General features: G+C 43.7%; 1 long non-coding RNA gene and 1 pseudogene across 1 annotated transcript; one reads left to right on the top strand and one right to left on the bottom strand.

Annotated features, from left to right (window-relative positions):
- The first annotated feature begins 6,409 nt into the window (after positions 1-6,409).
- On the top strand, positions 6,410-22,219 carry LOC147211541 (uncharacterized). The gene is made up of 4 exons (XR_015100731.1): positions 6,410-6,512; positions 21,178-21,285; positions 21,805-21,866; positions 22,117-22,219. It is a non-coding gene; the product is annotated as an uncharacterized LOC147211541 (long non-coding RNA).
- Positions 16,453-17,209, bottom strand: LOC147211542 (uncharacterized; annotated as a pseudogene).
- Positions 22,220-23,268: the final 1,049 nt, after the last annotated feature.

A 23,268-nucleotide genomic window follows, 5' to 3' on the forward strand; every position in this document is an offset into this window, starting at 1 on the left:
ACACTGGCCTAGTGACAGACGAGCATTGCATATTGACTTGGGCAATTTCCACTGTTTTGTCTACTGCTGGACACAGTGAGCATGCAATTCAAGATCAGGTGACTGTATTTGCATTGTGCGTGCTCAACTGGAAATTACTATGTTGTGGTGTCGGAGAAAAAAATAGCTCGGCGGTGACTGTGCATAAGGAACAAGTAGAAATAGTGCCCCTCCAAATCGAGTGTTGCCGCTGTTTTTCCTTCTTTGCACGCTTGTATTTAGCCGTGCCCTTTTGTGGGGTTACCCCTCCACTGTTTGGGCAGGCATTTATTTAGTGTGTTTCCGTCTGACTTTTGAGTTTGCCTTTCCAACATTTTGCTGGGAATGATTGCTATCTACCTTTTTTTCCAGATGATTGACCCAATGAAATCTGCCATAAGCATTAATTTGCCACGCAAAAGTGTGACATCACCAGGACAACAAATTAAGCAGTTCTCTCAGTCTATGTTAAATGTTATAATGAACCGCAGTGATGTTTTCTGCGCTATTTATAACTAGAAGTGCACACATTATGAAATAGTACTTTAATTTTCCTGGCGGTGGCCCAGTGATCCAGTGGTTAGCACGTCGACCTCACAGTGTGCAGTTGCAGGGTTCAATTCCGGCTCCGGCCTCTCTGTGTGGGGTTTGCATGTTTTCCCCGTGCCTGCGTGGGTTTTCTCCAGGTACTCCGGTTTCCCCACACATTCCAAAAACATGCATGGCTCCAGCAAGCCCTTGTGAGGATAAAGCGGATCAAAAAAATGGATGGATGGATGGATGGATTTTCCTGGCATGTAGCAAATTAAACAATTTGTCACCTTGTGCCGTACAGGACAATGGGGTGTGCATAGATTTGGAAAAAAATTTCCTCACTCACTCAAATACATCATCTGATGTCATGAACCACTGTCTTCTTGGTGACAGCCGGTCAATAGAAAAAGTGATACAGTTTCGCTTTGTCACCGCCAAGCCGTCAGGAGATATGACCACTCTCACCATTGTGCTTTGTGAATGTCAGGAGCAGCCACATTGCGCTGTGTTGTAATCACTTTGCACTCCATCAACAATGATGTAGTGTCTAAATGGTGTAGCGGTGACAAAATAAAGAATGGCATGGATGACGACCAGAGTCTAGAAAAATGTCTTTATTAAATTTCACACAATGGACAAAAGTGTGACAAATGATGGTAAGGTCCTCTTCAGGCCTGTACACACATACTGATAAATGGCCCGACTCAATGTTGAGTCCGATTCTCTCCTTTCAGTCAAAATAAGTCCTTATCTGATGTCTCCAAAAGATTATTCGGAGCGATTATCTCGTGGTGTCGGCTGTGTTAAGATGGATTTTTTTTTTATCCCCGCTCTGCTTGTTAAAAGGTAAAACCCAACAATTCTAAACATTCAACGTGTTTAATATTTACAATGGCGACTCTTTTGAGTGTCATCGACATCAACTTTGGCCAAATCCATGGACTTCAGGATTAGAACAGAACAACAGGCAATTAGTATACAAACTGGCGCCGTTGCCAGACAATCTCACAAGTTGTTTGCCACAAAAAGAAAAGTCTGCAGTTTCAGTGTTGTTTCCAGAGAAGCTAACATATAGGCAAGCCGCTTACGGTTCTTCTTTTTGTATTGCTCGGTCTACTTTGGGTTGATCTCATTTCTCCATTTGCAACTTCTTCGGTCCTCACTCTTCTGTTTACAAGTTAGCTTCTCCAACCAGAGATCCCACTGAGGGGAGCGCAAAATCTTTCCAAAAATGAAACAATAGTTTCTCGATGGCATCATTTTATGGAGGCGGCAGTTAAAGATGATGTTGCGTCATAGACACGTTTCACGAATTGACCGACTTGAAGCTGAATTCAGTGGTGGGGGCTTCAGTGAACTTTTGTCATTTGCTAGCGATGGAGCCAGAAGACCATCATCGTCAGCATTTTTTTCAGGCCGGCCCAGTCTGTTACTCCCTCAACATACTTTTTTGCCTAAAAACATCCAATACAGGATAAAATTGTTTTCCGCGTTTTTCATAACCTAAAAATGCACAGTATAATACAAAATTGTTGGAACAGCGAACCGCCAAGCTTCCCGTTCTGTCTCCCCCTTTTGGTCATTGTTTTGTTTATGTTACTGTGGACAGGTTGTAACTGGGAAAGTCAATTCCTTGTGTGTGGCCAATAAATCTGTTTCTGATGTTAAAAAAGACCTCAAAAGTTAAAGTTGTTTGTTATTATTAAATACTGCCCAAAATAGGACAGCCACTCAGCAAAATGCATACTGTATATTCAAATTAAAATAATCAAGGAATGACACCCACGCAAAAAAATTAATAATCGTGCAATCTTAAATTCTGTTCCATTTACGATCCAGCTGGTGAACGTCCATTTTCATTTGTCACTGGAACCTCCTCAATGCTTGGTGCTCACATCTTGTTTTAGCATTAAGAGAATTGAGACACGATGGTGGCATGACAACAGCATCAGAGGTGATTTCAAAATGTCAAGTATTGAGGTAGAGGTGTCAATTTATCGCATTAATTGCGAATAATTAATTACCGTCATATTTAGGGCGTTATGTTTTTTAATTGCGTTAATCTACATTTTAATCTCTAACTTTATTGTTTCTGTAGGTGGGTTGCCTTTCTCTAATCTCCCTTTTCATGTGTTGGCTTCCTGTGTTTGAATAGTTGAGGGTGGGGAAACAACTGTCAGTCAAAGCCTGAAGCTGACATTGATTGGCTGTCATTATGTTTGGGCTTGTTGTTTAGCAAAAGCTGATTGCTCACATTGGAGTTGGGAGGGCTAAGTAAGCGGCGGTGAGGAGAGGAGAGGTGAAAATGGAGAAGCATGTGAGAGTTCTCGGCACAATGAATGGAAAATTTACTTTTCAAAAACGCCCTGACGGCACTATTGACATAAGTAGAGTGTTGTGCATAATTTGTAAGGTGTTTGCTGACCACCGAAGCAGCTCAAGTTTAGCCTCCTACATCAATGCAAAGCACCCAGTCGCGAGTGCATCTACAGCTAGCACCGAAAGTGTGAGCAATATAGCGAGCTAAAGCAAAGCTCTTGGCCAAGCTAAACTCGAGGAGAACACCCCATGTACAAGGCATGAAGTCAGCATAGTTGCTGCGTCCTCAGTAGCCTAACAGAAGTGTTTGATGTTTATTTCAGCACTTTATTTTGTCATGATGAACAGTGTTATTTCTGAAGTGCTAACTTACAGCACTGTGATTTAAGGGTCTCTTATTTATTTTTTTTATTATTCGAAGCAACTTCAGTGTTGAGTACTTGTATTGCTCAGAAAAGTGTTCTTACTGTTTTTGATATGTTCACCTAAGCACTTTTTATGGACTTGATGTTCTATTTTTATTTTCATTTTGTAATTAATTGGAGATTTACAAAACGGTGATATTCGCCCTGGTGGTCGAAACTAAAGGTCGCAGGTCGGACTTGGGACTAGTCTCAACGACAGCAGCAAGTGAATGGTGAGGACTGCATCTGTTCAAGTCTGTTTACAAACAATGAAAGACTTTATAATGCCACTTTTTTTGTCTTTTGATCTGCCTCAATAATGTAATGAATTAAAAAAATGAAAATAGGGTTTTCTCAGCACTTTTTAGATGAGATTAAAATATAGATTAATTAGATCAATTAATTACAGATCATAATTAATTAATCTCACAATTTTTTTGATTGCTTGACAGCACTACTAGGAACATTGCAATTGACGTTGAGACTTGAGATTCAACATTTCTATTTTCCAGCACGGCCTGTGGCACCACGCACAGGTCAGTATTGGCATTATGTATGGCCACTGGTTTAGCGAACAATTGTCAGTAGAGATTTTGTTTTCGCATGCAACAGAATTTATAAGAGCTTTAACTCTGATGTCTACCCCAATGTATAGGCAGGGTTGGGGGGGTTACTTGAAAAATGTATTCCGATGTTATAAAATGTATTTAGTAATGGAATGAAAGTACCATAATAGTAAAGTAGTGTAACATGACTACTTTTTATAACTTTTGGATTCATCCAAACCAAATCTGTTACAAAATAAAAATCAAACAAACGAACAAAAATCAATGTGATATATCGTTTCACATATTTGTCTGGTCTTTTCTCTCCCACGGTTGTTCAATGCATGGCTCTGGAATGCCGGAGGAAGCCTGGGCACCCGCCATTAAAATCCAAAGCACAAGAAATGTGAGGCAGATGCGCTAACCACTTGTGCACCAAGTGACAAATGTAGCAGATGATTTTGGCAAAATGACGTTTAAATAATAAGCTGTGAGTCATTTGTGAAGGGTCATTGTTAAGTACAGTATTTACCTAGAAGTAGTGTTTGTGGTTTTAGCCTGCTGACACGTTTCTTTGTAAATGTTATTTAAAATTATGAATATACCCTCCAGCGATTACAATCCCAAACAGTCAAGAACCATTCCCTTGGGTTACTTTCCAAATTAACCCTGTTAAAACCAACACATACCAAGCCAGTGACCTGTCTCATTGAATCACTGGCCAAGAAAAACCTTCACGTGAGACGACCATTGAACTATACTGTGAGCAACTGTAAGAAATTAGACAAGTTAAAAGCGGGTGATCGAGGACTCAACTCTGCCTGCGGTCTCTCTCCATGCATTCGAAATGTAATTCTGCAAAATAATCCACAATTTCCATATATGCACCTGTGATTACGTGTGTTTTTTGTTCTCTAAATGTAATGGAATACAGTCCAAAAAATGGAGCCCTGAATATTACATAACATGTATTCAAATCACTGTATTTTCCACACTATAAGGCACATTGGATTATAAGGCGCACCATCAGTGAATGGCATATGTTAAAACTGTTTTCAAATATAGGGTGGACCGCATTATAAGGCGCATAGAAGCTACGATAGTGCGCTAAAGGGATATACTATACAATACCATACAGCTTTATCTATATAGAGCTTTCACAACCACTACTGCTTGAACAAAGCGCTGCACAGAACATTTAAAATACTACGTCCAAGAAATCAGAAAATTGATGCATATATAAGGAGCATCCGATTATAAGCCACACTGTCAGATTTGGAGAAAATTTAATGTTTTTAGGTGCACCTTATAGTGCAGAAAATATGGTACTTGCCGGTGTTTTGGCCTGCTTTCATGTAGAACCAGATTACCCACATGCAGCCATGTAGGGAAAGATTTAGTGTAAGAGTGTTGCATACAGCCTGCCACTGAAGCTTGGGGAGTGGAACTGCCTTGCTCAAGGGCAGTCAAGCAGTAACCAGACACGAATCCCTCCAACAACTAGTGACTGCAGCACCATATGTTGCGACGACAGCAATATAATTCGGATAACAGTCTTCAGTTTTGCAATCATAAGATAGCCATCCTTGGTCATTCCACTGAAACAATTACATTTCTTCTCGTGGGCACCATAGACTAGATTTGTACTTGAAAGAACTTACATCGCAGCAAATGTGCTTGCTGTTTTTCTCTTTTTTTAAACGTACTATACATAGCAGCAGATGCACATGCACTGTGAATACACGTGATACTTTAACATGAAACATTAACTACGGCAGTCCATGTGGCCACTTTTCATGAGGCACATGCATGTCAGCCACAATTGCGTAACTGAGGCTTGTGCGAGAACTGAGGCGAGCCTTTGATGGAATATTCCAGAGTTTGGGGGTTCATGATTGAAAATCACCTTTGGAAATAGAAAAAAAGGTGGCTTGATGCTGTATGGTTATAAATGGATTTTTCCTCATGTGTGAATTGGGAGACCATGAATGACAGCTCCTGCACGATGCTGCCAAGGATCCCCGCGTTGGACCTGCGTTCATTCAAAGATTGTTGCCATGACAGGGCAGAAAAGATGACATTTGTACTGTCAACTCACACATCTAGGTGAACTTTCAGCATTCCAGGAAAAATACAGGAAGAGGACATGATACCTCTCATGATTAACGGGGGAAATCTTACAATTCGGGCACAATTTTCAAATACAACAACCTTATCCTCCACCACGAACACATAAAAACAGCACTTTCTTGTGAGGGGCATGCAAAATACCAGACAAAGGTCTGCCTATTAGAATGCCAACTAACACACCTTTGTATTCACCCTCAGACATAAACACCCCCAACACACACACACACACCCCTCTCTCTCTCTCTCTCTCTCTCTCTCTCTCTCTCTATATATATATATATATATATATATATATATATATACACTGAAACGAAAGGGAGAAGTGGTGAGGAGTGGGCCACTATGGCAATGAGAGCAGCAGCTGTGAAAACAGTCATTCAATGATGTCAGAGCAGCATAGGGACTCTGGGCTGCAAGGCTACTTTGAAGTATTTAACGGGAGTGCTGAGCTGTGACTCACACGCAAATAAGTGAAATGCCAACATGACGAGCGTGCTAGTCCAGAGGGGTGAAAAAAAGGCTGGGAGAGAAATCGAGGGGGAGTGAAGGAAACTATTTCCAGGTAAATTTTTCAAATTATGACTCTCAGTTTGGCCTCCTGATGTAGGAAAAAGTGTGTGTGTGTGTGTGTGTGTGTGTGTGTGTGTGTGTGTGTGTGTGTGTGTGTGTGTGTGTATAGCAGGTATGCAGTTGCAATAGGTATGCCATGCATAGTCGCTGCTGACACTCAATTTGCTCTTCATGCGTGTCGGTTTATTTTTGGCGTAGGTTTTATCCCTGACTTCTGACATAGCAATTGGTTCTGTCAAATCACTTTGCCTGCGATTGGCCGGCAACCAGTTCAGGTTGTCCCCTGCCTAGTGCCTGAAGACAGCTGGGATAGGCTCCAGCACGCCCTGTGATGCTTAAGAGGAGAAAGCAGATCGGAAAATGGATGGATGGATGGAAATCACTTTGGGCTCATGTCTGCAATCAATCTTAGGCTGCTGAGCGGACCCAATTGAAAAGAAAAAAACTGTGCAAGAGACAAGTCATACTGCATCAAGAAGGAATGTCTCATCAAACCCGAATGTATAGTCTCTGAATGGGTCAAAAGATCACAATGAATGAATGAAGAATGAAGTGACCCTGTGTCACTCTGAGAGCCTTCCGATGGAAACTCCTGTTGTGAAAAAAGCCAAATCATGGGTATGAATGAAAAAATGCTATTTTCATAAATGTCACCAAAGTATATAGTACAATTTGAAATCTCATTAAAATTTGATCATCCTGAACATCTTGATTATACATTAACTGACCTTACATTTTCATTTACAGAAAATATTTGGAGTTAACTACCGGTACTCTTTTGTGTCACTAATTTTACAGACACTAATCATTGATCTGAAGACAGTGTTGAAAGAGAGGAACCTTTGGAACATGTTATTATTACAGCGGCTAATTTTTTACAAGGCATGTCATAAAAGTTGCAGGACTGATTTTTCCCTTCAAAGTACCGGAGTCCAATGCACTTTCCCAGCCATCTCTGCCATCATGCTTTCCTGCATGCACAACCATACTTAAGGATAGAGTTTAGAGTGTTCAATCAACCTACCATGAATGTTATTTGAAATATGGCAGGAAACCAAAGTACTCGGAGAAAACCCACACAGGCCCGGCAAAAACATGCAAACTCCACACTCTGAAGCCAGGCATCGTCGAGCAACTGGTGGCCAGGCCTGCACCCACGGGAAAGGGGTCGGGCACAGCCAGAAAAGGCAAAGTGGGTTCTCCTTTGGGCTGCATAATACTGTATATCAAAAAAGATTGTTATTGCATTAATGGCCCATACAATATGCATATTGCAAAGGCATGCAATAAGTCTCATATAGAATTCTATACGTTTATGTGAATTTGACAAGTCCAATGCATCCTTAAATGTACATTGCCACCCAATAGGTAACAGTATCTCAGTGCATGAATGTTAATTAACTAAAAATTGTAACTAAACCTTCCTTATTTTGTTGAATGAAAAAAAAGCAGTAGATAATAAAAATGTCACTTCTTTAGGTACATGGTAAATATCGCAATAATATGTTCAACACCCATATCGCATTTTGTTGTTTTTCCAATGCTGTGCAGCCCGAGTCCCGCTTCCCCCGGACTCACCACTTTTGGGAGGAGCCAAAGGGATCGGGTGCCCTATGAGGTACAGAAACTAGCTGGAGTGACATGGAACTTCACCTCTCTGGTGGGGAAGGAGCCCCAGCTGGAGTGTGAGGCAGAGAGGTTCTGACTAGATATAGTCGGGCTAGCCTTCACACACATCTTGGGTTCCAGAGAGGGGTTGACAAACTTCTCCTCTGGAACCCCCCCCCCCCCCCCCCCCCCCCAAGAGGACAAGAAAACACTCAAAAATCCCATAAGGAGAAAAAAAAGAATAAATCTTGAGAAAGGACCACAAATGGGAGGAATCCGCCTTTCAGGCTGACCAGGCTGCAAAGGATGCAGAGTGGGCAACATTTAACTCCTAAAATGGTGCGAACAATATTAGCTAGTCCTCAAATCGTCCTCAAATCCAGGCTGTTCGGCTGATGCAGAATTCTTCACAGCAATTCCCTGGAATGGACAATTGGTTTTCAGGGTTAAGGAGCAAATGATTGAAGGGCATCTATTGTTTAATCTCAGTGAGGCATGCGTCCATATTATAGTGATCACCCGGGTTAGTTTGCTTGAAAAGCAAATATAATTGGGTATTGTCGGCATAACAGTGAAAGCTGATGCTGTATTTGCGTATGACATTGCCAAGTGGAAGCAGCAACTGTAAATAAGGAACAATAAAAGGCCAAGTATTGATTCCTATGGGACTCCGCAAGTGGCGTTACAATACTCAGAGTTCACATTGGGATGAATTACATGGCACGTCCTCTCTGACAGATAAGATTAAACCAGGGGTACCCAACACCTTTTTTGACCGAAGACCTACTTTTCAAGCAGCAAACCTCCCAGGATCGACCGTTACTGCACGCACATGCACGCATGCGTCACACATGCATGCGTTTACGCACGCACACACGCATGCCTTAATGAGCAACAGCCCAAATGTACCCTAACGCGGGCGAAATGGAAAAATAAACTCGAGACAAAACAAGACTGAGTTTGTGAAAAAGAAGTTGCTGCCCGCCTTTGTGTGAGACCTGACACAAGGAGGCAGAGACACACTTTAGTGACGTGTTAAGTGCAGAAACATCACAATTGTAGCTCCTGTGGACTGTTTTAAAATGCTTCTCCTGGCGCTCCACATTCCCATTCTTTGACAATGCCAGAAGTGAATTGCAGATCAAACAAACTTTGAGTGGGAGTAAACTAAAAAAAAAAAAAAGAAAGAAAAAGAGATATCTCAATGGCTCTGATCAATAGCTGCAATTGCAGAGTACTGACTGCTCACAACTTCATGCACCACCATAGTTTAAAGGTGACCTACTTTATTTTAGTTTTTTTTTAAATTCTCTTTTTTGTGAAAGTTAAACTGAAAAGATGTTTATGGTGCAGTTAATACTAACACAACAAAATATAATATTAATAACGTGCACACAGAAACTTTTTTTTTCCAGTTCCCCGACACCAGAGGTCCCCAACCTTTTTTGCCCCACGGACCGGTTTCATGTCAGACAATATTTTCAGGGACCGGCCTTTAAGGCCGGATAGATACAACAATATAATATATGACCTGCACGAAAAGTCTGGTATTTTCAAAACATAATGATAAACATGAATCATGACATGAGGCTGCTGAGGAAGCATGGCCTGCCACAGGAGGTGCTACGACAGTTCTACACGGCAGTCATCGAATCAATCCTGTGTTCTTCCATCACGGTTTGGTTTGGGGCCGCCACAAAAAAGGACAAAATCCGACTTCAACGGACAGTTAGGACGGCGGAAAAAATCATTGGTACCGCCCTACCCACTCTTGAGGACTTGCACACTGCAAGAATCAAGACAAGGGCACGGAAAATCCTGCTGGATCCCCCGCACCCTGCCCACCACCTTTTCCAGCTACTCCCCTCAGGCAGACGCTACAGATCCATGCGCACCAAATCCAGTAGACACTTAAACAGCTTCTTCCCTCTAGCCATTAACTCCTTAAACAGTCACTGACGTAGTCACTCTTCTTGTAGAACAAATACTGCTACTGGTCACTCTAAAATGGTTCAATGATTTTGTTGTTTACGATGATACTAATGCAGTGTTTTATACCGGAGACAAATTCCTTGTGTGTTCTACATACTTGGCCAATAAAGATGATTCTGATTCTGATTCTGATGAGGAACGTCGTATCTGGCTGCAACATTCGCTGGTCGCTATGGTAATGTTTAAACCTGCCTTCAAAATAAGATACGCCGCAAATAAAAAGTGCATGAAAACTACAACTCACCATCACCGCTTATTATGCAGAGTAGGCTTGGTGCGTGTGAATCTCCCGTTGAGATCAAGCCGTATTTGAAATAGGACTCCTGATACTGTCTATTAAATGTAGCCTTCTCTTTCTTGAAAGTTGTAGGATCCTCTTCTGTCTCCTGGTTGGACTTTTCCCCTTCCCGAAAAATGTTTTTTTATGCGGTAATCTATCACGTGACCGAGAAGCGCGCATTCACCTTCATCAAGAGTGACATACTGTCGACTGGTATAACAGATAAACCGGCAATTTTTCAAAATAAAACATATTTCAGATTCCGAAATGAATTAAAACGGAAGGAATGTAAGTTATTTATTCTTTCTGTGAGGCCCGGCACCAAATGACCCGCCCCAACCACCAGTTTGCGGCCCGGTGGTTGGGGACCCATGCCCTACACCCTTGACGTGAAACCAGTCAGCGGAGCACCGTTAAACCGCAATCGACTGATTGGTCACCCCTGTTCTTAACCAGGAAAGTGCTGAGCCACTAATATAGACATACATTTCAAGGTGATCAAGTCGTAAACTATGACTGACCTCATCAAAGGCAGTAGTGAAGTCAGCTAATAAATAATATTGAAGGGTTGGAAACATTGCTGACCAGTCGACACTTTTGCTAATCTGACTAATCTGATGTGATGAACATGTTCATGAAGTGACTTGGCAAAGATCAGAATGTTGTCAAGGGAAATTGACTCAAAAGGCCCGAGTTTTGGTATTTTCATCTACGTGGAGTTAGAAATGGACATTTGCGCCATTGTGGTTGTAAAACAAAGCCAACTTGCTTTGTGACCACTGCAGGCAGCTGCAGCTCCTCTCCAACCATTTAAATTCGGTGCATGAGAGGTGCGTGGTCTACATGGCTGAATTTCAAGCAGGAGATCAGTCAGTGCAAAATATGTTTATAGTGAATTCATAATGAACTAAAATAGGATCTCCACTTACAGAAGATGATGTAAAGTTGGCCAGGGTGATCACAGATCACCATGGTGAAGAGAGCACTTGGTGACCACCTTCCACCTCAGTTGTTCATGTCTGCGTGTGACCCTTGAAGAATTAAATGATAATCCATCTGTTCCAAGGGTTTGTGATTTTGCCTTGTGCTGATACTTGCTGTGGACTGAAAATGATATCAGAGTGCCTCGGGGATCTGATCTGATGAGTGTCACAAGAGCAAACCCAGTTGAGATGGATAAAAACGGGTGGATTATTCTGCTTAATCTGAATACTGAGTTTAGACCAGTGGGGTGCATCAATCAGACTGTTTGTAATGATTTGCACTTTTTTACCTTTCCTCTTTAAAAAGGAATTTTATGTTTTAATGACTGTAAAAGTGTAGTGGAGGGGGTGCAGAAGGGAGATATTTTCTCTCGAACTCACCCTCAACTCCATTCATGGCTCTGGTGGCCACTTTCCTGGATAGAAGACTCATAATTAAAGTGATTTTCACTTCATTCTCAGAGTACGTAAATGATTGCTTTTTTGAATCTACAGTGACCATTGGTGTTTTAGTCCCGAGCTCCCCTATAAACCAAAGTCGCCATGACAACACCGATGTGAAAGGTACCTCAGGTGCCTAGCTCACTGGAGTACCTGGTTCGGTGTGGAATGACAGGTTCCCTGTTGTGGTTGAATGTGCCTTGAGATGCTGCATTGGAGAAACTGCAGAGGAGGATGGAGTGGCATTCGTGCTCGCAAGGGTAGCAATTGCAGCTGGCTGGGAACAGGTCAGATCCACCTATGTCCCCACGTCCACACTGGACGAGACGCTCCGAAGGGCCTCTGTTATCTCCAGCAAAGACGACTCGTGCTGGCACAGTGAGGGGATCATAACACCAAGGTTACAAATCAGTATCGTTTAGTAAGCATTATCGTATTCACAATAAAAGTTTTATCAGGGAGTTTTTCTTCCATCCCCATTTGCAGCAGTATTTGATTGCAGAGGATGTTAGCCAGACAACGTGTTCCACAGTGAAACATATTGCTTTCATTTTTGGAAAAGACGCTGTTGTGGAAACAAAAATGGGGTGGGGGATGCACAGAGGCTGACACTGTCCAACATTTTTCTTTATTGTGGTGGGGAGAGTCTTTGAATGATCAGGCACAGAGAACCACAGATCCTGAACTATATTCACTTTTTTGTCGTCATTGTTTTAGTGGTTTGGACTTATACATACAGTATCGTGAAGTGGGAGGTCCAACTGGACTTCAAATACTGCAGCTGGGATGAAGTGGCTTCAAACCATTGAAGCTAAGAAACCCCATCAGTCAGATTTGTTTTCATTAAAAGTGAGGCAGTCAATTGAATTGTTAACTGCATTGTACAAAGTAAGAGGCCACCATCAGGAGTTGCGCACTTAGGGATGATACAAACTGGTAGCAAGATGGGTACTAAACAAACCCAGGTGGTTCACATTGATGGCAACTACTGGTGAACCCCCCTCCTTTTGATCACGCCTGACAGTTGGCACTTTGTCAGCCCTACTTTACCTATGGCCCCTCCTCATGCATGAGTGCAGGATAACAAGCATATTCACCCGCATGTACACACTGGACAGACTGATTGCTCGCGGGTCAGCGCCATAGCCAGAGTTACAATTCTGGGAAAATTCCCCTACTGCCCCTGGTTAACCCCCCACCCCACCATCCCTTTAATTGCCTTGTTTACTTTCTCAGATTGACTTGAAGTAGCACGATGACAAAATGTTTTCCCACAAAGTTGCCTTGGATAGGACACAAGTGGGATGATACGACATTTATTTGGCCAGGGCACAGGGATGACGCTACACTGGGACTGTGGGTGTTATAACGTCGTCAGAAATCTCTGACGCCCTAGTTAAGATTCTCCAGAATTTATATGATATTCCTAAATATATGTAAGAATTATTTTTTCAGCCCCTGTGCATCGGTCAACAAGCCCCCGTTGAGCCACCGGGGGGAATAAACAAATCCTGAAGCCGTGCCTGCCAACACAGCATGACAAAAGATTGGAAAGAGAAAAATATGATGTCCCTTGTATCATATCACTTAAACTAATCATAAAATGTTTGATTATGATAGAGAGAATTGTGATATACATGTGAGTGTCATCAGGACAAATATTGATGGTATGCTAAGGGGAAAATGTCACTCCGAATGTGTATGTACGGCAACACATTGCGATTACTGTAGAATTAGGTTAAAAAGAAGAGGTAGGCATTCACAAATTTAAAGACTGAACTGTGTGTGTGCAGATGTGTTCCTCGTGTAGTGTGACGTATTGTAGGCCAAACTCATGGTCAAATTATTGGAATATTTGACCTATTTTGTGGTCCAAACCAGCATATATCCAAGCCCTGAAAATGTCATGGGACCCAAATGACTCTGTTTTTCCCTTTTACTAAAATTTCAAGACCCACATGTTAGCAGTTAGCATTGAAAGCATATTGTACATCAGTACACAGTAAATTAACACTTGCAAAAGCTTCTAAGCACACAGACAGTATGTGAGCATGTGAAGTTACAGGAAATTGAGGAGCCTACCTGTTGGATGCATTTGGAAGAGAATTTGGTTCAACTACATACCTACTGATTTCCTATTTGGCCAACTAGAAGTGCTCTGTTTTGACTCTAAAACATCACACACATGCTGTGCTACAAAAACATCTGTGCGATGAAGCGTGAGGCAATGTGTTTGAGCAAATGAGAAGCAGGTCGATGACACACTTTTGCTCTGCCACGTGTGCTTTCAACCCCTGATTGGCGATTTGTCATTTATTTTGGTTTGAGTGCACACAAAATAAATATGCTCCAGTATTTTCCATCTCACAGACTGAGCTGGTACATACAACACACTGCGAGATGATTGCATGGAATGAAGTTCTGGTAAACAGGAGAAATGCCTTCACTTGCACGTTTATCTCAGCTAATGAGAAACACATGACTACTTAGTAATGGAAACAGTTTTGTGTGTGTGTGTGTGTGTAACATGTTGAATTTGATTGAAATAATGCCACAGATAAATTTGCTTTACAGTAATGTGACCTCATCACAGTGGCTAAGCTTCAAAAAATGCAAACATAAACCTATTAAATATGCCTTAAGTTGTAGTTCAACTCAGAGTCACGCAGAGCTAGTCTGGCCTCCGTCTGTCATTGCGGCCTTGCAGCTTGGAGCTGGGTGTGCTCAAATCTGCCCCCACATTCACATTCCACAGTCTGCACAAGCTCACACACACTCACGCACACTGGGTCAGTGGGACAATACAGTATGTTTGTCTGGTTGCCAGTTTCCTTTCGTTATATGGAGTCACACTGAGCGTCTCTTTCAAGAAGCATGTCGAGAAAAAAAAATCTCTCTCTCTCTCTGCAATATAACATAAAACATGACTTGATGCCTGGTACGCCTGGTACTTATCACTCGGAGGTCCAGCATAGCATCAAACCCTGGTTGGGGGCTTTAATCCATCCAGGGCCATTGAAAAGGAAGACTGGTTGAAACTTGAGAATCACTTCCAACCAAAAGATAAGAACAAAAAGAAAAAGTTTTGTCTGGAGATCTAAGTTTGGTTTATGGGATGTCTCAGGCAGTCTTTGCATTTCTGGTGCGGAGCAGCACATGGCCAGTAGTTTTGCTCAAAACAGTTTTGAAATTGTTCTGGTTTGGTCAGGAATTATTGTGTGGCTTTTGGCCGTCTAAATGTGAGACAAAAATGTGCAGCTCTAGTAGAAGTCCTCCAGTGAGTGAGTTATGGCCATTGATAGAAGGATATAATGAACATCCTGCAATGGAGATGTTCTGAAAAGCAGGAAACTTCAAATATTTTACATGCAATGCAAAAAATAACATCTTCAGAAACAAATTCCTCAACTGAGAATTCCAGAAAATATGCCCATTTTCTAAAGCAGTATCAACACAAGCCAGAGTTCAAGTGGCCTCTCCTTCTTGGTTAGCTAACACACACAGTCACAGGCATGCATGAAGGTTCACAAAACACACCCTGAAATTGCATGTTGGCTTAGCAGGCCAAAGTATGTGGGCCCACTCAGTCTAGCTGTTGTCATGGTAATGACCAAAGGGAGTGGAGGGTTAATGAGGGGGTCAGAAGGTAACCACAAGGGGCTTCCAGTCATTTTTCTGGCCAGAATTCAAAGAATGTAAACCCTGTGTGAGATGGTCTGTGAACACAAAATTAGGAACTGAAGCAAAAGAAGACTGGGGAAGAAGTAAAGGAAGCTGGAAAGCACCTTAAAGGGTAAGTCAGGCAAGGATGAAGAGGTGGGTGGGGAGTTGTCCAGTTACAGCTGCAATAACATAGTCTGGTTGTGTGTGTGTGTTGGGGAGGAGGGTAGTTAAAGCCGTTAAATAACCATGCCAATGCACAGCCAACTTGGCCGAGCATCGGCCAGTTCCTCGGCCTGTGGACCCTGCCGTAGTCGCCTCCTTCTCCTCTCTTCCGGGGGAACGTATGTTTTTGGAATGTGGGAGGAAAACTGGAGTACCCGGAAAAAACATGTTATATACATATGTTATATGTATATGTAGCAATGATATATATATATATATATACAGTATATTTATCTCAAGAAGTATATACAGTATATACTATCTATCTATATATATATATATATATATATATATATATATATACCTGTATATATATCTCAAGAGGTACTTGTAGCTGTCCTCAATGTCTGCTATTGTTCCTTCAGGGAGTGAGACCCCTTCAGTGCGGACTACCTTTCCTCTCTTAGTCACCATCCGACTACATTTCTCAAGCCCGAATGACATCCCGATGTCGCTGCTGTAGATCCTCGTTGTGTGGATCAGGGAGTCTATGTCCCTTTCGCTCTTAGCATACAGCTTTATGTCATCCATGTAGAGGAGGTGACTGATCGTAGCTCCATTTCTGAGGCGGTATCCATAGCCTGTCTTGGTGATTACTTGGCTTAGGGGGTTCAGTCCTATGCAGAACAGCAGTGGGGAGAGTGCATCACCTTGGTATATGCCACATGACACTTGGGTAAGTGGCTTGCCATTGGCTTCAAGTGCGGTTTTCCACATCCTCATCGAGTTTGCAACGAAGGCTCTTAGGGTCCTGTGTGGACCATGTCCGATCCTGGTGCTGTCCAGTTTTTTCATATCTGAGACTCTTTCCTGTAAGTCTGCCACTGTTATGGTAACTGGGTTCTGTTCAGGGAGGTTGTTGTGCTCCTCTCTCAGGGTCACCAGCCATTGTGCACTGCTGTTATGTGCAACCTCCTTCTCCCATATGCCTTTCCAGTACCTTTCAGTTTGCAGTCTTGGTGGGTCAACTCTGTTGTTAGGACCCTGCCACTGAGCGTGCACTTTCGCAGGTTGTGTTGTGAACAGCCTGTTTATTCGTCTGGTCTCATTCTCTTTCGTGTACAGCTTTAGGCGGCTGAACAAGGCTTGGAGCCTTTGTTTGGCAGTTTCGAGTGCTTCAGGTATGGTCATCTGGATGTACCTCTCGGGTATTGGCCTTTTCATCACACCTCTCTGGGCCTCCGTCAATTGACTCATATCTTTCCGAGCCGCCTTGATCTGAGCCTCCAACCTTCTTTTCCATGGTTGGTAATGTATCTCATGGTTGCTCTTTTAGCCAAGCATCTCTAGGATCACTGATGCTGAAGCGTATGTCAGCTCATTGGTTTCCGTGATCGTTACGGTTGGGATCGTCCTCAGTGCTGCATTCACACTTTCCATGAGACTTTCAGGTGGTACTTCACATAGCCGTTGTAATCGGTTTCTAGGTTGCCCAGCTTTCATTCTCGCCATGATCTTAGCTTTCAGGTCAGTTGCTGCTTCGCTCAGCATTTCATTCATTGGGGCTGGCCTCCCAATCTCATCATCTGCATTCATTGGGGCTTGCCTCCCAATCTCTGGTATGACCTCCTCCTCTGATCTGGCAGCCTGGGGCCCTTTACCATGGAACCTGCGTTGTACCTCATCAATCTCAAGTTGTGACAGCAGTTGCCATTTGTGGATGTTGGAACACTGAGCTACTCGTTGTTTCGTGGTCAACCGTGACTGTGGGTTTCGAAGTAACCATTTAGCCCACATTCTCTGCATGTAACCCCTCTGACTAGGGTTGCTTGAGTAGTAGCATTCCAACAGAGCCATGTTATCGCATCTCACCCATCTCCACTTTGTTCCAGTAGCCCAGGCATGTCCAGCTCCGGGCCTGGAGGGCCACTGTCCTTTCTGTTTTCCAGCTCTCCCGGCTGCAACACACATGATTCAGATGATCAGCTCATCAGCCAGCTCTGAAGCAGCATTAGAAAGTTCCTGATTATTTGAATCAGGTGTGTTGCTCTTGGGAGAGCTGGAAAACAGGCAGGACAGTGGCCCTTGAGGACTTTGGACACCCCTGCAGTAGCCCATTTTTCATCAAGGTGCTCTGGTTCCCCAGTACCTGACACAGACCTTGTTTGGCCAGGCGACGTCTGAGTCGGCATGCCATACGTTTTATTGTCTCTCATCACTGTATGAGGTAGGCATTAGCGTGAAGGGTCTTGCCCAAGGACCCACACTGGATCGTGTTATGTGCTCATTTTTTTGCCCCAAGCAGGATTCGAACCACCATCTCCCAACTGAGCTATCCAGCCGCTCCACACACACACACACACACACACACACACACACACACACACACACACACACACACACAATAGGGCAGCATGGTGGTCCAACTGGTTAGCATGTCAGCCTCACAGTGCAGGGTTCGATTCCGGCTCCAGCCTTCCTGTGTGAGTTTGCATGTTCTCTCCATGCATGCGTGGATTTTCTCCGGGTACTCTGGTTTCCTCCCACATTCCAAAAACATGCATGGCAGGCTGATTGGACACTCTGAATTGTGCCTTGGAGTGAGTGTGAGCGCGGATGGTTGTTCATCACTGTGTGCCCTGCGATTGGCTGGCAACCGGTTCAGGGTGTCCCCCGCCTACTGCCCGAAGACAGCTGGGATAGGCTCCAGCACCCCCCGCAACCCTTGCGGGGATAAAGCGGATCGGGGAATGAATGAATGACATTACTCTGATCACTGAATGGAATCAGCTAAGGGGTGGAGTATAGTCAAGAGTTGCTGATGACAAGCCATGCACACACACCACCCAATGAACATCAGTTATGTTGGTAAGGTCCTAGGCCTGCAATGTTTTCATGCTGCTCACACCAGTCAACTGGACGTCCCACTCACCACCACCACCAACACACCAAACGGCTCCTGGCATCTTGCCGGTTGATGGCTCTTCGATCCCAGAGGTCGATCTCCAGTCTCTGGCAAAACGCGCGCATACGCCCAAGTGCCATGTCCGCTTTCCCCCAGCTTGCCCGCTCTGTGGCAAGTTGGAGATGCCCTGCCTTCGAGCCCACCGCAAAACAAAAATCCTCCCATTACTCTATATGGAAATACTTGGCTTACTCCGTTCCCTAATGCTTTTTATACTTTATGATTAAGTTTAGAAAGAAAATGGTTTTACCAGTTAGCATGCGACATGCGACGACACCCCTTTTGCGAGCAATTGGTCGATCGCAAACCGACGCCATGGGCACCCCTGCTATAAGGCTATTAAGAACAGATTGTCACTTACAATGCCTACATCATAGGTGTCAAACTCAGGTCCTGGAGGGCCGCTGTCCTGCATGTTTTCCAAGTCTCCCTCTTGCAACACACCTGATTCAAATGAACAGGTTCAATGTCAGGCTTCCGCAGAGCTTGCTGATGATCTGATCATTTGAATCAGGTGTGTTGCAACAGGGAGACTTGGAAAACATGCAGGTCAGCGGCCCTCCAGGACCTGAGTTTGACACCTATGGCCTAAATGGCTGCAGACAGCAGCAAAAGGTGGTGATGATGATGATGATGATGATTATGCTTTGAGATCACTATTCAATAGACTGAGCTAAAAGAGTGCATGAATATCCTCTTAGCTTTGCCTCTTGATTTTGTCACTTCTCTTTCCCTTTTCATGCACTTGTTCACTAGACAATAGCCAATCAAAGTGATCATTTGTCACGAACAGCCAACTCTGATTCAACATGTTGGGGGGACAGACGAGGCCATTGACGCTCACAGACATTCAACGACTTGCCCATGGTCGACTGTCTGCTTGGCTTGTAATGAACACACTCCATGCGTAATGCATGCTTGTCCATATGCTTCTTGGCAAATCTAACTTGGTAAATAAATAAATAAATAAATAAATCTCCATGTCATGTAGCGCTTGTGTGCACCTCCCCAGAACAGAAGAAAACTTGCACATGTTTGAAGCACAAACACATTTGCTGTGCAGGATCACCGAGTGCAGCCTGCTACACCCTCACATCTGGCAGGACTTGGGACCACCTGGCCTTAGCCTCAGTTCACAACCTGTGGTAGTCTCACACAGGTCTGAGCTGCACACTCCTCCACCTCCGCACCCACAAATGAAACCATTGTGGCAGTTTTGCTTTTTTATCCGCCGAATCCCACCGTGAGAAGAAAGTTGCTGCTCAAGGTCGTCGTTGAGATACAGTATATTAAGCAGCATATGAACATTTGGATAAAGACGAGTGAGGTCAGAAAGCTCACAGGCAGACTGTGCTGTGTGGTGTGTTTTCCACTGCATTTACTGTAAATAGACCCTTTTCTCTGCAGCTGTGGGGTGAATGTGACAAGTCTTTGCTGTGGTGAGGAAATTACATCATCTCACCCTTCGCTGCACTCAGGTTATGCGCTCACTTTTGCACTTGACGGCTGTAAGAACCCTCCTCCATTAGTGAGCATTGCAGTAGTTTTACTCGGTTGATTTTATGTAGGGTGACATGGTGGTAGACTGATTAGCACGTCTGCCTCACTGTGCCGAAGTCCTGGGTTGGAATCCGGGCTGCGGTCCTCCTATGTGGAGATTGCATGTTCTCCCCGTGTCTGTGTGGATTTTCTCTGGCTACTCTGGATCCTCCCACATTCCAAAAACATGCATTGCTGGTTGATTGAACGCTCTAAATTGTCCCGAGGTGTGAGTGTGAGCGTGAACAGTTGTTCGTTTATGTGTGCCCTGTGATTGACTGGCAACCAGTTCAGGGTGTCCCCCACCTATTGCCCAAAGTCAGCTCGCCTTGGCTCCAGCATGCTCGCAATCCTTGTGAGGACAAGCGGATCAGATAATGGATGGATGGATGGATTTTATGTAGCATTTTGAAATATTAAGAAGTTAACTGTCAAACAAATGGACGACCTTTGTGATTTAATTGAAAGCTATTCGATGCTAAAAAAAAAACAAAACTGGACTGTTCCTAACTCAGTGGTGTGTTCTTCTACAACAAGAGTGCCCACAAAAATAAATGTGTCTGTTTACTACATCCAGCTATAAAAAGAAAAAAGAAAACATGGCAAGAGTGAAAATTTGTCCGTTTAGCACATTTATAGCTTTCAATGCTTTGTTATTTTAGAGTGTCCACAGTAAGGTGGAAAAGAAGAAGAAACAAAAGTGGGCCTGCTCCCATTTTCCTCTGAGTGAGAAAAACGTGTTTTGTATTTATACGAAAGAAATCCAGTGAGTCGGATCCATGCATTTCTGTCAAACCACAGGACAGAAGAAAGAACGACTAAAGTGAGGAGGGAACGATAAAGCAAAGTAGACGAAAACACCCCGAAGAGGTATATTTATGAACACAGCCTTGGATCACGATTGTGCAAACACATGCTCACACAAAGACCTGACTTCGCTGAAAAGGCCGTCTGGCAAGGAGCGAGGAAAAAGCTTCACCGGCTGTAACACTGAACTCTGCACCCCGTGTTTTTCTGTGTTCAGCATATGTAGCCCCACCCACGAGCCCTCCTTCACACCAGATGACCTGGGCATGACTGGAACCAGCTGGCTTCCGATCAAGGTTGTCAGAGAACGCAGAGAAACAATGAGGTATTTTGGAAAGGCCTTGTTGGCGATGGTGTTATATTCCGTGACAAGAAAAGGAACTGGACTCTGGATTTTACAGTAAACAAACAAGTCAGGTGAAGCATCAGTCACTGGAGAAATCAAGCACCTGTGTGCATTAATTTAAGACACATCAAAGGGCAAAGTAAAGCTCGTGGGACACATACAAAGCCTAAAGTCTCTGACTGGCCCCCGCAGTCTTTATGAGGTCAAAATAGAATGAAAAATATGTGGCACTTTTTATTTTGAAATGCGTTTCGTTTGGTGTACACGTGTTTAGCTGCTACAAGCGAGTCAGAGCAACACTTTTGTGTTCAATGTCTCAACTCAACTCTATTTATAGAGCACTGAAAAAAACACACACAGCTGAAACAAAGCGGTGTACATGGGATTACATAAATCTACATCAATGAATCATTCAATCAATACATTTCTTTTCTAACGAACATGTACAAGAGTTCACTTTACTTCAGCATTTCGTCCCTCTTCATGTCTTCTCCACAGGATGCATTCCGCACCGAGGAGTTATCGGCCAGCTCAATGCCTGCGGATTTTCCTCTTCAACTGTGAGTATTTTCACATGCTAATGGGACTTATAGGTTGAACTGCCGGTTACAAACATTATGCTCATCATAATAATGGGCCACAAATTACAGATTTGGGGGGTTGGTATTGGATATGCCACGCGCGCAGTGTGTTGCTTGGCAAGCTGGTCAACTCTCAATTCAAGTCAAGTCAAGTCAAGTTCAACTTTATTTTCAAATGCACTGTATGTGCAACATACAGCGCAGATTAAATGTCTTCCCTCTCAACCAGACAACAAGACGACAAGAGGAGCCGCTGAGTGTGCCCACGCTGCCATCCAAAGAACAGTTAACATAAAATGACAAAATAATACAACACAATGCATAAGACACAGACAGGCGTTCAATCATAACCACTTTTCCTGCATACACTTAGTTGTTTGAAGCAGTTATAGATGAAAGAGGAGCGAATCAAAGTGTCATTTTCACCAGTGGATCAAAGATGTCATGCTGAAAATGTGCACACGTCTGCTACGAGCTAAGTTTGAAAGCAACAAGAAGCTGTCGCGTCCATTCACGAAAAAGAGATTGGCTCTCATCTCCTGTCCCATGTAAATCGGCTTCAATTCCAAGCAAGCCGCGACTCCCAGTTCCACAGACGCATCGGCGCTCTGCGCTGACGCTCCGTTCTTCTCATCGTCGGCTCCTCAAGCCATGCATCCATCCAGCCGCAGGCTGTCCATCGGCACCAACCTTTTCGCTGAACAAAGCGGGGCTGTGAAAATGCTGCCCATTACAGGTGCAAAACACAAGCGCCCCAGGGCCGTCCAGCGACGACGGTCAAATGGCGCCGACATTCCTCCCAATCAAAATCAGTGCTGGTACACGCGTGCCCCCGAGAAGGTGCAACCGCCAAGCACAGATTCTTCTTCTTTGACGAATATCGTGGCCCGAAATGCTGAAAACAATCCACATCAGGTCCACACGACGTAACAACACCATGTGACATTTTGCAATTTGCACCGTCTCCCTAGCATTCCTTTATGAGCACGGTATTGAGATGAAATTGATGTATTTATTAATGAAAAAGTGAATGCAAAAACACAGAGGGTCCTTCACTGTAGCCTGTACATGAGTAATACACCCGTAACTGGCGTGTTTGGAAAGTCACCCTGACGCCCGTGCACTACTCTGAAAGTTGCAGGTGTTCGGGGAGACAGATTGCACTCCGCTCGCATTCATTTATGGAACACTGTCATGGTTCGCTTGTCGGCGTAGACCTTGACAACCGTTCCAGTTTCTTCATCAAATTAATTTCCCACCTTTTCTCTAAAAGATTGTCCTGACCTTGCGGGGACGGGTGTATTTCACCCCAATCTGATCTGGAAATGAGCAGGCCGTAAATGTTAAAAACCTGTTCAGTATTTATGAAGGCAAACCCTTC

Source organism: Hippocampus guttulatus, chromosome 1 (assembly GCF_054856545.1).
Source record: "Hippocampus guttulatus isolate MCC_2025c chromosome 1, RoL_Hgut_1.0, whole genome shotgun sequence".
Classification (NCBI taxonomy): domain Eukaryota; kingdom Metazoa; phylum Chordata; class Actinopteri; order Syngnathiformes; family Syngnathidae; genus Hippocampus; species Hippocampus guttulatus.